Raw genomic sequence first — 14,435 nt, forward strand, 5'->3', positions numbered from 1 at the left:
GAAATGCACTTGAGATTTTGCTTTGCTTTGTTTTGTTTTTTTCCGGTACTGGGAATTGAACCCAGGGCCTTCACACTGAGTCACATCCCCAGTCTTTTATTGTTTACTTTGAGATAGTCTCTCAAATTTGCTAAGTTGCACAGGCTAGGCTTCAACTTGTGATCTTTCTGCCTCAGCTTCTCAATGTGTTGTAATTACAGGCACGTGCCACCATGCCTGGTTAAATTTGAACTTCTAGGGCTGGGGATTTAGCTCAACAGCATAAGCACCTGCCTTGCAAGCGAGTTTGACCCCTGGTACTGATAAAAAAATTAAAATAAAAATAAATTTGAACCTTTAAAAGGAAAGACAGATACTTTATTTTTGAGATTTAGAAACACCTTAAAAAGTTAAAAAATGGGAACGAATCAGCTTCACAGGCAGTTTGAATCTTGCATAAACTTTTTTGGTTCGTGGGTCTTCTCTTTGAGCTTTTGTGTCATTTTTAGTGAATACTAGATCTCTCTGCTATTTGCTCTGTGAGGCAGATGCAAGGAGTTACTCAGATCACCAAAATGCTCTTATGAAGATTCAGACTGCTGGACTCTGACTCCATCTCACCTGCAGATCCTTAAAGTAAGGACTTTGATGGCTTTGGGAGGCCTCACGGTGGGAGAATGAGAGACAGTTGAAGGAGTCACCATAAGAGGAAGCATTTCAAAATGTGTCTGCTTGTGCACATGCACTTTGGGACAATGTTGTATGTTCTTTTGAGCAAGTTGCTTAAAGTAGCTGAGATTCTATGTCCTCATCAATAAGGATACACTAAAGCCACAGCTAATGAAAGAATAAATCAATCCACATACATAGAACAGAGTGGCCACAAGGATGGTCAGTAAATATTACATGTTATCTCTGCACAGTGAGCTGTTAAGAAGTTAGGCGGTGATTAAGCCTTCATCCTCCGTAGTTGAATGCCAAAACTAACACATAAAGCGGGGAAAATTAAGAAAAGAGTACTATATTACTTACAAAAATGGAGAAAAACATAAGAAATAGCAGAAAAGATAGCAAGTAGTTGCTTCTGAGAGCAAGAATTAAGAATAAGGAGAAATGGTGCTTCTTTTCCCCTCTCATAAATAGTAATAGTATTTGACTTTTAAGTTCATTTATTCAAGTTGATCTTAGATATGTGTTACTATATATTTACCTATAAGAATATATTATACATATTATCTAAATAACAACACACATTATTTATATATGCAAGACATACATATTACATTGCCTGCTTAATTATATCTATGCATATTTAAAAGTATAGAAAAATCATATAAAAGTTAACTATAGATATCTTGGGAGGGAAGGTTAGGGTTGAAGATAAGTTCTAGCTTTAATTTGAATTGTTATCTCTACTTCACAAACTTCTGTAAAGAAGACACATTGGTTGATCATTATAGTTTTTTTCTATGAGGGAGAGAAAGAGAACAGATAGGAAGGGCACCTTCCTGGGAAGCAGTAAATATAGATTTAGCTTTGGCTGTGTTACTAATTCACTATGATCTTGAATGAACTGTGGTTTCCCTAGGGTCTGGGTAATCCAACTATAAAGGGCAGGACTGAGTGAAGCTCTAAATAAGAACAATGCCAAGAGTTCTCATATATCTTGTTGCCAATTTCGTGTGAGATGCTTTACCTACAGCAGTTGTTCTCAAGCCTTAGTGGCATTAAAACCATTTGGAGGACTTTATAGAAAATAAGTTGGTTTCTGGTTCAGTGGTGTGTGTTTTAGTCTGTTTTGTACCTGTGACAGAGTACCTGAGACTGGATAATTTATGGAGAAAAGTTTATTCAGCTCTCCATTCTGGATGCTGGATGTTCAGGTCAGGCAACTACATTTAATGAAGGCCTGCATCATAATCAGTGTGGAGAAGTGGGAAGGCAGGAGAGCATATGGGGAGGAGGAAGGCAGGAGAGGTAGCTTTGCTTTATAGCATCCTCCAGTCAGTCCTCTGAGAGTGAGAACTCACTCAGTCATGAGACTCAATCCATTTCAGCAAAAAACACATTAACCTCTTCTCAAGACCTCACCTCTTTGATAGGCCTCTCTTTCCATCACTGCTGAAATGCAATAAAATTTAAACTTGTAGGCTGAGGATATGGCTCATGGTACGATGCTTGCCTAATATACAAGCTTTGGGTTCAATTTCTGACACTGCACTGGAAGAAATAAAGGAAAGAAAGGAGAAAAGGAAAGGAAGGCAAAGAAGGCGGGAGAAGGGAAGGAAAGGGAAGGGAAGCAATTTCAGGAGGCTTATACCACATTTAAACCATAGCAGTGTGTGGTAGCGGTGCATTTCTAACAAGTTTCAGGTAGTCGGGCTGGCTTTAGCCCAGCCATTCCTTCCTTCAAGGCTGGCTTCCCGACCGCCCGGCCGATTGGTCCGATTGGTCCGGTGGTTCCGGTGGTTCCTTGGTTCGGGACCCGCGGGCGCTCTCCGGTCCTTTAAAAAAAAAAAAATTAAACAAGCTTCAAGCAGTGATGTTGCTGCTCTGGGGCTCACATTTTGAGGATCACTGGCTTTTTCTTTTTAAATCTCATTTAGGACTTGCAGTACCCCTGTGTTATGGTTTGGTTTTGAAATATGTATCCCCCAAAGTTCGTGAACTAAAGGCTTGGTTGCCAACTGATGAGAGTTCTGGGAAGCAATGAAGGTTATAACTTCGTCAGATAGATTAATCTACTGATGGATTCGTAGTTTGGTGGTGACAGAAATAGGAGGAGGGGCCTAGATGAAGGGAATGGATCCTGCAGCTGTGACCTTGGGAACTATGTCACGGTCCTTCCTGGCTCTTTCCTTCTCTCCTGCTTCCCAGCTGCCCCGAGGTAGACAGCCCTTCCACTCACCCCTTAGGCCCACAGCAATGGAACCAGCTGATCATGGATTGAAACCATAGCCAAAACAAACCTTTCCTCTTTAAATTATTTTTCCCAGGTATTTTGTCATATCAAAGAAAAACTGACTAACACATCCTGTGTGACATTATAGTTTCAATTGTTTAAGTGGGGGAAAGTGAGGCTCACAGAGAACTCACTGAAAGTTTTCAGAACTACAGTTTGAGTCCAAGATTATTTGAACAAATATCCTTGCTGTGACCATATTGCCTTTCTTTCAGGTTTCTTCTTCTGGTTTCAACTTACTGTGTATTTAGTGTACAAACAATAAAACCCAGGGATCTGAGAGCAAACCGAAGTTCTCCAGAAAAATCCTAAGAAAACCTCCAGCATGAGTAGCTACTACCGACGGTTGGTGAGCCAGGGGCTGAGCCCTGCAGCAGACCTGGGAGGGAGGACAGCTGCTGAGCTGTCTGTGGCGACGGGGCTGCAGCCTCGTGAAAGCACCCTGTCCTTTCCCTTCTGCTCTGTGTTTGTTTGGTGTTATATGGGTCTCCTAATCTGTAGTTCTTTGGGGGAACAAAAAATAGTGGAAATAGCTTTCTTCAAGGTTGACTTCTCTTTCAAATTCATGACGATGTGTTGTCCCTAAAAATGGCTATTTTCTTCCCTTTCTCTGTAGAGTGAATTCTCAAGTAAGTAGCAAATGATTTCAAATGTGTGCTGCTTGCAGTGGACCGCTGCCAGGAGAGAAGCGAAAATAAACTGGTGACAGGAAGTGTCACAGTTCATGGAAAGGGCAGTGAGGACACAGCGGAGTAAGCCCGGGACACCTCTGGGTCCACATGCTGAAAAACTTCCCCAGACAGGCTGCACAGCCACAAATCTCCCAGTAATTCATTAAGTAGGGGGAAACGCTCCCAGAAACATTTCTCTCTTTTCCTAACACCCTTTGTCTCTTAATTTCCAAACTCTGAGTTCATTCCTATGTCAAGTAAGCCTGGCTGAGTCTCTCTAAACAACTCCTTCTCTAAGTGATTTAACAGCCCGAGGTTTCCAAGCGTTGGGATCACAAGATGGATATATGATCAGTGAGAACTAGAAAGAGCATCAAAACAGCATGAAGAATGGTGGAAACCAAAGTGAATCATGTGGAACTTTGCCCAGTAAAGGGATTACAAGGCTTGGAAGGAGCATTTCAAGGATAAAATATTATATTAAAAGTTAGTCATAAGATAAAATGACATAGTCAAGGTTAATCATATCAGTAAATGTAAATGAATTTAATTTACACTTATTACTAAAAAAGGATTCACCAAAAAAGATTTGCAAATGGCTAACAGCAAAATTCAACACTCCTTTTTACATAAGAAACACTTCTAAAACAGGAGATTCTGAAAGGTTAAAAATAAAGCAGTAGACAGCTATCAAGCTAATTTCAAACTAAGTTTTAAGAGTTGCAATTTTGATGTTTAAACAGATGAAACTCAAACCAAAAAGCACTAAATAAGACAAAGAAGGAGACTTTAGAACGTGAAAGGCCATAAGTCACAATGAAGGTAAACCTGTTATTAGTGTTTATGCAAAAAACAACTGGGAACATAAGAAAAACAGAAAACCATTAGTAATAAGAGATTTTAATGGATCTCTCTGAAGACTGATCAAGTGTGCAGGAAGGACACAGAAAGCCAAAGTCATAACCAACAAGGTGGATCCTACACATCTACAGAGAAATCTGAATCTCATAGTAGAGAAAACACTTTTTTTTTCAAATGACTACATCTTCAGCCACAAAGAAAACTTCAATAAATTCTAAAGAATTGAAGAATATTTTCTGATCATAATGTAATAAAACTAATAATTTTTAATAAAATAAAAAAGGATATCATCTCTGAAAATTTTCAAAATAAGTTAAAAAACAGTTCTTAAGAATTAGAAGTGCAATATACAGAATTTTGTGAAAATAACAATAAATGACAAGTAAGTCTACACTATTCAGCTAAAGTAATTAATAGAGAAAAATATTCAATGTTAAATATCTATGTCAATAAAACTAAAGACAAATGAACTCTACCTTCTATTCAGAAAGCAAGATCCTGAAAGCTTCTTTCTTCAGTAAGCTAAAGGAATTTAGTAGGAATTAATTATAAAGATGGAAGCAAAAATAATAAATTAGTTAACCGAACTAGTAATTAACCTGAAACAATCGACTGAAACAATCAAAAAAGTACACAAATAACCATCAGGAAAATACAGGGGAGAAAATACAGACACACAGAATTAGGAACACTGGCCACTGGTGAGTGAAACCAAAGCAGAGGAACTAAAATAAAAACATAAGAGACTGTTTTTCTCAACTCTACACAAAACTATTTGAAAACCTAGATGAAGAGGATAGTTTTCTACAATAATACAGCCTACCAAAATTGGTCTTAGTAGAGACTCAGTTCTAAAAGACCAATTATCACAGAAGAAATAAAGTTAAGCAAAAACTCCCTCACACAAAAAAGCACTGGCTCAAAAGGTTTCATGGGAGGAAATGCTATCAAATCTTTAAGGATCAAGTGGTCTCAGTGTTGTTTAATCATTGAAGAAGAAGCGAAGAGAAAGGAGTAAAGCTTTAGATAATGCGAGCATTAACAAGAAGAGCAACTGCAACGACAAATGTAAATATGTTTATACTGAGTTAGTGTAAATCCCGGCTGGTAACGCTACCAAAACAAAACAACAAAATTCACAGGTCATCTCTAGAAAATATCAAGGATTATTATTTTGGTTTTATTTTAATGGTTCTGGAGATGAACCCAGGGCCTTGTACAAGTCAGGCGAGCAATTACTCCTGAGCCATGTACTCCCAGTCTGGAATCTGTATTTTGAAACCTGGACACAAAGAGTCAAGCATTCGTACTGGTTTTCCCACATGAGTTACATGTCATGATAAAGATGCATATCCCTTTGTAGAAAATTTTAGCTAATAAATGAAAAGTTCTAATAGGTATAGAATATCACTTTTTAAACCCTAACAAAATCTGTGGGTCTGCTATAATCATTGAAGAGGGCTTACTTCTCAAACAGAGGACAAGAGACAGACATCATGTGTTTCCCAGTGGAAGTCTATCATACCATCCATCATATATTCTTGGCACAAAATCAAACTTGAATATGACCAAGTCTCTAGAACTACTGATTTACAAGAAATACAGTTCAGAGGAAAATGCTAAATAATACCAGAGGTATGCAATCAGCGAAATCCAGAGTACGGAAACTCTGTAGGACAAATGAACCGGCCTCCTAAACAAATGGATTTGCTGGGAAAGAAGAGATGGAGGGGAAATCTATACATTAAAAGAAATTTAAGAAACTTTAGCCAACCCAACATGTGCATGCAATTTGGATCCTGACTCAAACAAATTGTAACATTTATGTGATACCTAGGGGAAATTTGGCTGCTGGTAATATGATGATATTAAATATTTATTGTTAATTTTTAAAGTGTGAAACTGGTGTGATAATTAAAAAAGAGGGACTCTATATATTTCAGAGATACATACTGAAATATTTAGAGATGAAATTATACATCATCTAGGATTTACTCCAAAAGAACAAATTGAAAGTGGGAGTTAAAGAGAAGCAAAGAGTTATGAATGAAATGAGACTGCCTAGGAGCTAGTGATAAAGGAACATGAGATTCCCAACACTATTCCTTTATAATCTCATGTATATTTGAAACTTCCCAAAATAAAATGTATTTTGTTGTATTTTAAAAATCAGTTATTGTTATGGGTGATTGCTGTTGTTCCCTTTGTATGATATTTATCTTTTCCAAATTTCTCATGAAGATAATTATCCACTTCAAATCCTGAGAAAAGAATACCTTCTTTCAAGGAATGAAACAAAATATATCAGCCTAATGTGTGGTGTCACACGCCTGTTATCCCAGCACTCGGGGAGGCTGAGGCAAAAAGATTACAAATTCAAGCCCAGCCCCAGTTTAGTGACTTAATGAGAACCTGTCTCAAAATAAAATTTTAAAAAGTGGAGGGAATGTAGCTCAAGCTGAAGGCCCTGGGTTCAATCCCCAGTAACATATGCACATACACACGATTAGTCTTTGCCTGATTTCTTGGTAGCTCTTTGTGCAAAGATTAGTAGCGCCGAAAGTTTATTGAGTGCTCTGTATGTTCTTAGTGCCTATGGAGGTTAATTAATTTATACTAAAACATACTATTATTTTCTTCTTAGAGATGAGGGAATGGAAGCCCAGGCAGTGTAATTATTCAGGATAACACAGCTGAGGTGAGAGATGGAGACAGAGTAGAAGCTTAGGCTGGCTGACTCCAGATTTATTCTTTAAATTACCCTGATCCCTAACTCACTAACTACTGAAACGTCAGCACTCTCTCTTCCTTTGAGACAGGAGGTGTCCACGCTTGTTTTGTGAACATTTCACCCGACACTAAGTCTGGCACTTACTCATGGCTTTGTTTGCTGGGTATCCAGATCTCTGAGCTTCAGTTTTATCACAGATGGAGGGAGGACAGGTGGAAGCAGTTAGACTCTTTGATGACTCCTGGGAGACTATAATGCCTTGGCAAAGTTGCATAACTTCTCTGCTTCTGATGCTTTATCTCTGAAAAGGGAATCTATTTCCTACTTCATAGGCACATTCACCAGTGAAGTTGTCCTGGCTAAAACACCTGGCATCAGTATCTACCTGGGCATCAACCTTCATCCCGTCAAATTCCCCTAGACCCCAATACAGCGCCCTCAGCTAGCAGGAAGTAGTTACAGAGAGAAATCTTCGCCCCTTTTCCTAATATCATAAGACGGGATATGAAAGAGTTGCTGGCCAGACTGGACACTGTAACCAGGAAAACTCCTGCCTCCCCCTGCCCCCTATACACTTGACTGTAACCCTACACCCCCTCCCTAGGAACCTGCTTTCTGGCGCTAAACCTGTGCGCCAATGAGATACCGGTACATCTCTAATGGCCTTAGGGCACTGCCCTAAGCTTAGGCTATTTAGATTCCCCCATGCCACGTGTCTGAGAGAGATCGCCAGAGAGAGATCGCCAGAGAGAGAGAGATCGCCAGATTCCAGCAGCCAGTGCGCCAGTCTCCTCTCCCCGTGTTAACCACAGCCCGGGTGCAGTGGAGAGGCTGCGCCCGGGGCTGGCGGGGGGGTCCTCTCCCCGCATTCCCGAAATAAAGCCACCGCTGCCCACTACTTTCACGGCCGTCCACTCCACTCCTACCACGGACCTCTACCTCCACCTCTCTCCCTCTCTTCTCCTCCTCTCCCTTCTTCTCAGACCTAACAATAGGCACTTGAGAAGAAAGGCCATATGTGAAAAGTAAATGATTACTGCCATTACTCTCCTAGAGGAGTCTCTCCTTAGAGAGGAGAAAAGAACCCCCTACCAAGGGAAGCCCTATTGGACCTTCCAGGGTCATGTTGGTGACTCTGTGGTCATCGCCAGCAGGCACAGGATGAAGGAGAGTCTTGGGGACCACAAACTCACAATGGCTAATTTTGCATACTTCACTATGGGGTAAAATGGAGGTTCGGGATTATTGGTACCACTCCTCTGAGATTTCCCATTGACCTTTCTTAGCATAAGATCATCTATGCCTTTTTTTTTTTAAACCATCGATTGAACTGAGGACCTTGCACTTGCCAGGCAGACACATATGTCCACTGAGCTATATCCGAGGATTCATCTATACCTTGAATCATCCCAGGATTATACTCCAGTACAAGATCCTTTTAGCATATGATCATCTATATCCTCTTGAGGCGGAGTCTTTTGCCAGATTGTAATCCTTTGCTAGGCCCACCTATCACTGTATGCACCTAATGAATCGTGGCCGCTTTGGGAGTGGAGGAGGACCCATCCATAAATATTGACTTCCCAGCCGCTGATGCAGTACTATACTTGTCTCTGTCTTTTGTTTTTCTTGTTGTACTTTTAAGACAGACCATCTAGACTCTTGGCTGGGCTCCTGATAAGAGGGCCCAGAGTCTTGAACTGGGGGGAACACAGTAATTATGTGAACCACCGTTTATGAAACCCCTATTCTAGATGCTTTACAAATCTTTTCACATTTAGTCTTGGGTCCGTCTAGCAAGTAGATATTAACAGCATGCTTGTGGCTAGGATTCAAATCATGCTTTCTCATTTATCATCTTCCTCTGATAAGAATTTTTATCCCATGTGTAATAGGACCTTATTATTTAACTTGAAAATGTCCAAGTCATCAGTTAAAGTTTTTAGCCACAAATGAAAGAAAAATCAGAAAAACAGGAAAGAAAAGACAATACCCCTCACATTTGTATCCCAGAATTGACAGACAACTACGACGAACTCTTCAAGCCTTTTTTTGTTCTGTATGAGCTTTTCTAATACAGACCAGGAAATAGTAAATAGATTTTCACAAACCTAGAGGCATTGAAATCACAAAATGACCTCAAATTGTAAGGATCTTAGAATAAAGAGGTTTCAACTGTGTATGATTTTGTCTCCTACCCTTGGAGAATATTTAACAATGTCTGAAGACATGCTTCATGGTCATAATTTGAAGGAGGGAGGTTGCTGTTGGCATCCAGTGGGCAGAGGTCAGTGTGCTCCTGAATATCCTGAAGGCAGGGGACAGCTCTGCAGTAAAGAACTTCACTGGCCCCTGTGTGAGTGGTGCTGAGATCGAGAAACCCCGGTGCATTCAATGCTACCAAGTACAGCAATTCTGCCAGGTTGCACAGAGGCAGCTGGGTCTTCAGAGCCACAGACCACAACGCAGGTGGTCTGGCCTGACTGGGCATCGAGGAAATGCCTGGAGGGCTCTTCATCTCTAAGGGGGCCAGTGCCCATGTCCTGCCTCTGGGCACAGCTTGACATGTTCCTCTGAAGGGCACGTTCCTGGCCCTGCTGCACCCTCCTGCTTTGTCAGGGCTCAGTAGTGAGCCCAGAGAACTGGGAGGGAAACTGGGCATGCCATTCCCACTGGACAGGAGAGCATAGAGGTCAGGGACATAGTTAAAGTCGAGAAGAGGATAGGATATAAACACCCCAGCCAAGAGAAAAGCCTTGAATCCATCCACATAGCCATCAAGGCATCATGAGAATGACTAGATCCCAGCAAAGGGTAAGCCTGGAACTGAGGGATGCCAGTGTCTTTCACACACTCCTGGTGAAATCAAGCTCGAACAATAGATGGAGGCTTCACTCCGCATGCGTTTGTTAGTGCTGTTGTAACAAAGTATCACAAGCTAAGTGGCTTAAACAACAGAAATCCATCCTCTCACACTTTGGAAGCTGAAAGTCTGTAATCAAGGTCTTGGCAAGGCTGTCCTTCCTCTGAAAGCATGGCAAAAAGATCTGCCCCATGCCTCACTACTGGCCACTGGGAGTCCCTTGGCTGGTGGCAGCCTGACTCCAGTCTTCACATAGTGTCCTCCCTGTACGCATGTGTCCACATTTCCCTTCTTTAAAGAGACACCAGTCCTCTGGGGTTACAGGGCCTGCTTGCTCCTCTATGACTTTGTTTTTACTTAATCCTTATATTTGCTATATCTTCTGGTCATAGGAATTTAACATATACATTTGCAAGACACACAATTCAACTCATAGAGATCCCGTGGAAAGTCGGCTTCACTGTCCTACCCAAGCAGAGGTTCTGAATCATGCTGCCTGCTTGCAGATGCTCATGGTGACAAAGTCCTTCCTGTGCAAATGTTTGTCTCTTACAAGGTCTCCCAGCTGTTTTTTTTTTTTTTTTAACTTAGAGGGGGCAGAAAAGCTGGACTACTCTGAGGGCATTATTGACAAAGGAGGATTTAGATAAGAGAACTAGTAGCCAAGGTGTCTGTGATGATGGGGAATTTAGCCTACCACTAGGCACTCATGTGCCCTAAACTAAAACAGAAAGGAACAGAAAGAAGAGACTTTAGAGACTGGGGTAGGGAGCAAATAGAAAAGAATAGTGTGCCCTGGCACACTCTGCAATGGGAGTTTTGTAGGCTGTGAAGGACATACAGGTTAAATAGATTGGAGTTTCCCAAAGCGGACCCTGAGGAATACCAGCTCTGAAGGATATTAAATAGATATTTATATGAGGAAAGAGTTGCATGGCCAGGTAAGCATTTGGAACAATATTAAAGTGGATTTTATTTTGACAGCAAGATTTAAAGTCTTTAAGGTTGTAATATAGACTGTGTATATTCAAGAAGAATAAATAGCAATCAATGTATATATTCACTCAGCCGGGCCACAGGAATTTTTTTAGGAGCATATTGAAGGATGCATTTTAAGAGATGTTCAGCTAGGGAATGGATGACCCCATTGTGAGAAAAGCCATGGAAGTAGTGTATACAGTAGAAAATAGTGCTGGAAAATCCCTAAATTACAATATCACCATTCTGCATCCACTTTTCCTATATCTTTTCTCTCTTGTTATTAAACTGGATTTTTTGGTTTGTGACATATTTAATGTTTATACCATTTCTTGGGAATAACTGATGAAATCCTGAATATTGATTATACAACATTTAGCAGAACTATTGTATGTAATGTCACAGACCTACCACCACATTTAGACATATAGCTCACTCTTCTAAATTCAGCCCTTCCTGAAAAGGATCAAATACAGGTGTCTGTGAGCCACCGTCAATCTATTTAAATCAACATGGGAAAAATCCACCATCAAAATGCCTTTGTAGTCTCTAGCTGCTTGCAATAAGGCAGGGCATACAAAACAGATTCCGGGTCTCAGCTTCATTTTCTTTTCCTCCCTTAACTTCAGTCATGCACTTGGATTTTCTCCCCAAGAGGGGAAAAATTAAACAACAACAACCCAAAACCTGAAGACAGTTTCTCTGGAAGATGAGATCAGAAAGTCCCAGTGAAGAAGTGAGACAAAGAAATAAGAAAAACAAACAATGGGTCTATCATAAGCAGGTTCTTGAGGGCCTGAGGCTTGGTTGGCTGGGGAGCTGGGGGAAGTCTGGGACTGTGCCTTGGAACTGTGCCATCGGGGCATGTGGTATCTGGAGGACTGGCTGCTCACCGACTGCCCCGAGTGGATGAACACTGTACTCTGTATTGGGCTCCCCAAAATTCATATACTTCATGGAACTTCACAATGTGATCCCCTTTGGGAAGAAGTTTGTCATAGATGGATGTAGTTAAAGTGGGCCCTTAACCCAGTGAGACTTATAAGGGGAGGAGAAGACACACAAACACGAGGACACAGAGGGATGACAGCCTTGGAAACACAGAGGTAGAGAACTGAATGATGGTGGGACCCCAAACCAAAGAATATCACAGATTACCCAGATCTACTTGAAGGTTAGGAAAAAATAAAGACAGAACCGCTCTCTTGAGACTTTGGGAAGAGTGTAGTCCTGCTGATGTCTTGATTTGGACTTCTATCATATGGAACTGAGAGAGGATACACTTCTGTTGTTTTGAGATACCTGCTTCGCAGGACTTTGTTACAGCAGCTCCAAGAAACTAACACCCCTCAGTGCTCACAGCTTTCAGCCTGTGGGAACAGCCAAGATGCAGGTGGTGGTGTGCAGTGTTGTCTGTGGGCTGCAAGCTGTCCTGGCTGCATTGAGCTCAGAGGAGAGCATGAATATGAGAGGCAGGACATTAGCAGTGTCTCCTATTGTAAACATTCTCATTAATGAAGAGCCATTAGGGCCTGGGGATTTAGCTCGGTGGCATAAGGCCTGCCTTGCAAGCAGGCAGTCGTGAGTTCGATCCCTGGTACCGAAAAAAACGAAAAAGAAAAAAAAAAAAAATGAAGAGCCATTATGTCAGGGCTGTTCACGTGAGTTTAGAAGACAGGTGCAAATCTCTGGCTTATCACTTATAAGTTTCAAGACCTGATGCAAGTTGCATAACCTTTCTGAGATTCAACTTTCCTTATTTACAAAATGGCCATGAGATTACACCTCCAAGATATTTAGAATAAAATGAGTTCAGTTTTATAAAGAACTTAATAGGGTGGCAGATACAATACCTATTATTATTAGGTTTTTTTTTTTTTTTTTTGGTCTTTTTCGTTTTTATCAGTACCAGGGATCGAATTCACGACTGCCTGCTTGCAAGGCAGGCGCTTATGCCGCTGAGCTAAATCCCCAGCCCCTTAGTAGGTATTATTAATAGACTGTAATCTCTGGAGTCAATCAGACTGGAGTTTAATTTTTAGTCTTGTAGCATGAGAATGACCTTGGATAGGTTACTTAGTTGAGTCTCAATATTTTTTTCCATAAAGAAAATAACACTATGTGAAGCCCTCTGCTAGTTGTGTCTTTTCTGTAGCAAGTGTAGAAGAATCATCTCCGGAGTGGCTTCCCTCAATTAGGGCTGTGAGTTTCCAGGTGGCCTTTCTCAACCCAGGATCTCTCCCGGGATTTGTGGTGCAGAGCCCTGAAGCAGATGCATTCTTCTTTTAAGCCGTGGCTGATACTAATTCTTTACCCATTGCCCTTTGTCCCTGTCACGTTCTCACTCCTGGCCCATACTCTGCATCTGACCTGCGCTAACAAGGTTCCTCAAAGTGACACATAGAGTCTGGGCTGCAGCAGGGCTAGATGCCTGGAGGGCATTCCTTTGAGTAAGGAAAGGAAGTGCAATCGCCCGCCTGTGTGTGTGTGAGCTGGAAAATGTGGTCTCCGCTGTGGAAACGTTGGCAATAGCTCAGTGGACTGTTTCCATGGGTGAGGTGAGTCAGCCCCTTCTCTGGCTCCGTAGCATGCAGAGTGAGGTGGTAAGGCAGGTACTGGCTGGGCACCTTCCCACGTTCATTTTCTTTCCACTCAACTAGAAAAAGTGTGACGGGAAGGACCCCACTCAATTGGTGCCATATACTCTCCCATGCTGCCATCATAGCTGCCCAGAGTGGAAGCCACATGCTGCAGTGGAGCATTCACAGTCCTGTGCTGGCTACAGAGAGATGTTTGGATAAATGATAAGACCACGCATATGAGGGGAGTCCCATGAGATCATAATGAAGTTGAAAAGTTTCTATGGTCTTCCAGGCTTGGTCGTGCATGGCTAAATTCCAGCACTCTGCCAAGCTAACTCAGGAGGATCACAAGTTCGAGCCCAGCCTGGGCCACTTAATGAGACATTGTCTCAAAGAAACAAGAGATCTGGGGATGTAGCTTAGTGAGAAAACCCTGGGTTTGTTTCCCAGTACAGCAAGAAAAATAAAAACTCCTGTTTTGTAGTGATGTCATAGATATTGGAATGTCATAGCATAATACTGCACTCCACATGTTTGTCATGATGCTGGTGTGAGCAAACCACTGTGCTGCCAGTCACACAAAAGCATGGCACACATGAGCGTGTTCAGGGCATAAAACTAGGTCACAGAGGACCATATCAATGCTTTATGTACTTACTATGCTATACTTCTAACCATTATTTTAGAGTGTATTCCTTCTTATTTTCTTCCTTCTTATAAAAGTGTTTAAAGTTTGAGTATTATCTGGACAACTTAGTGACTTAGCACGACCCTGTCTCAAAATCAAAAATACAAAAATGTAGCTTGG

At 41.4% G+C, this 14,435-nt stretch overlaps 1 long non-coding RNA gene across 1 annotated transcript; it reads left to right on the forward strand.

The window, feature by feature from the left end:
- Window positions 1-248: 248 nt before the first annotated feature.
- LOC134473694 (uncharacterized) lies at window positions 249-6,367 on the forward strand. The gene is made up of 3 exons (XR_010044083.1): window positions 249-615; window positions 3,157-3,290; window positions 3,558-6,367. It is a non-coding gene; the product is annotated as an uncharacterized LOC134473694 (long non-coding RNA).
- The last annotated feature ends 8,068 nt before the right edge of the window (window positions 6,368-14,435 follow it).

The sequence above is a fragment of the Cavia porcellus genome, unplaced genomic scaffold (assembly GCF_034190915.1).
Source record: "Cavia porcellus strain 051 isolate PalLab524CR breed Dunkin Hartley unplaced genomic scaffold, mCavPor4.1 scaffold_28, whole genome shotgun sequence".
In the NCBI taxonomy this organism is placed as follows: domain Eukaryota; kingdom Metazoa; phylum Chordata; class Mammalia; order Rodentia; family Caviidae; genus Cavia; species Cavia porcellus.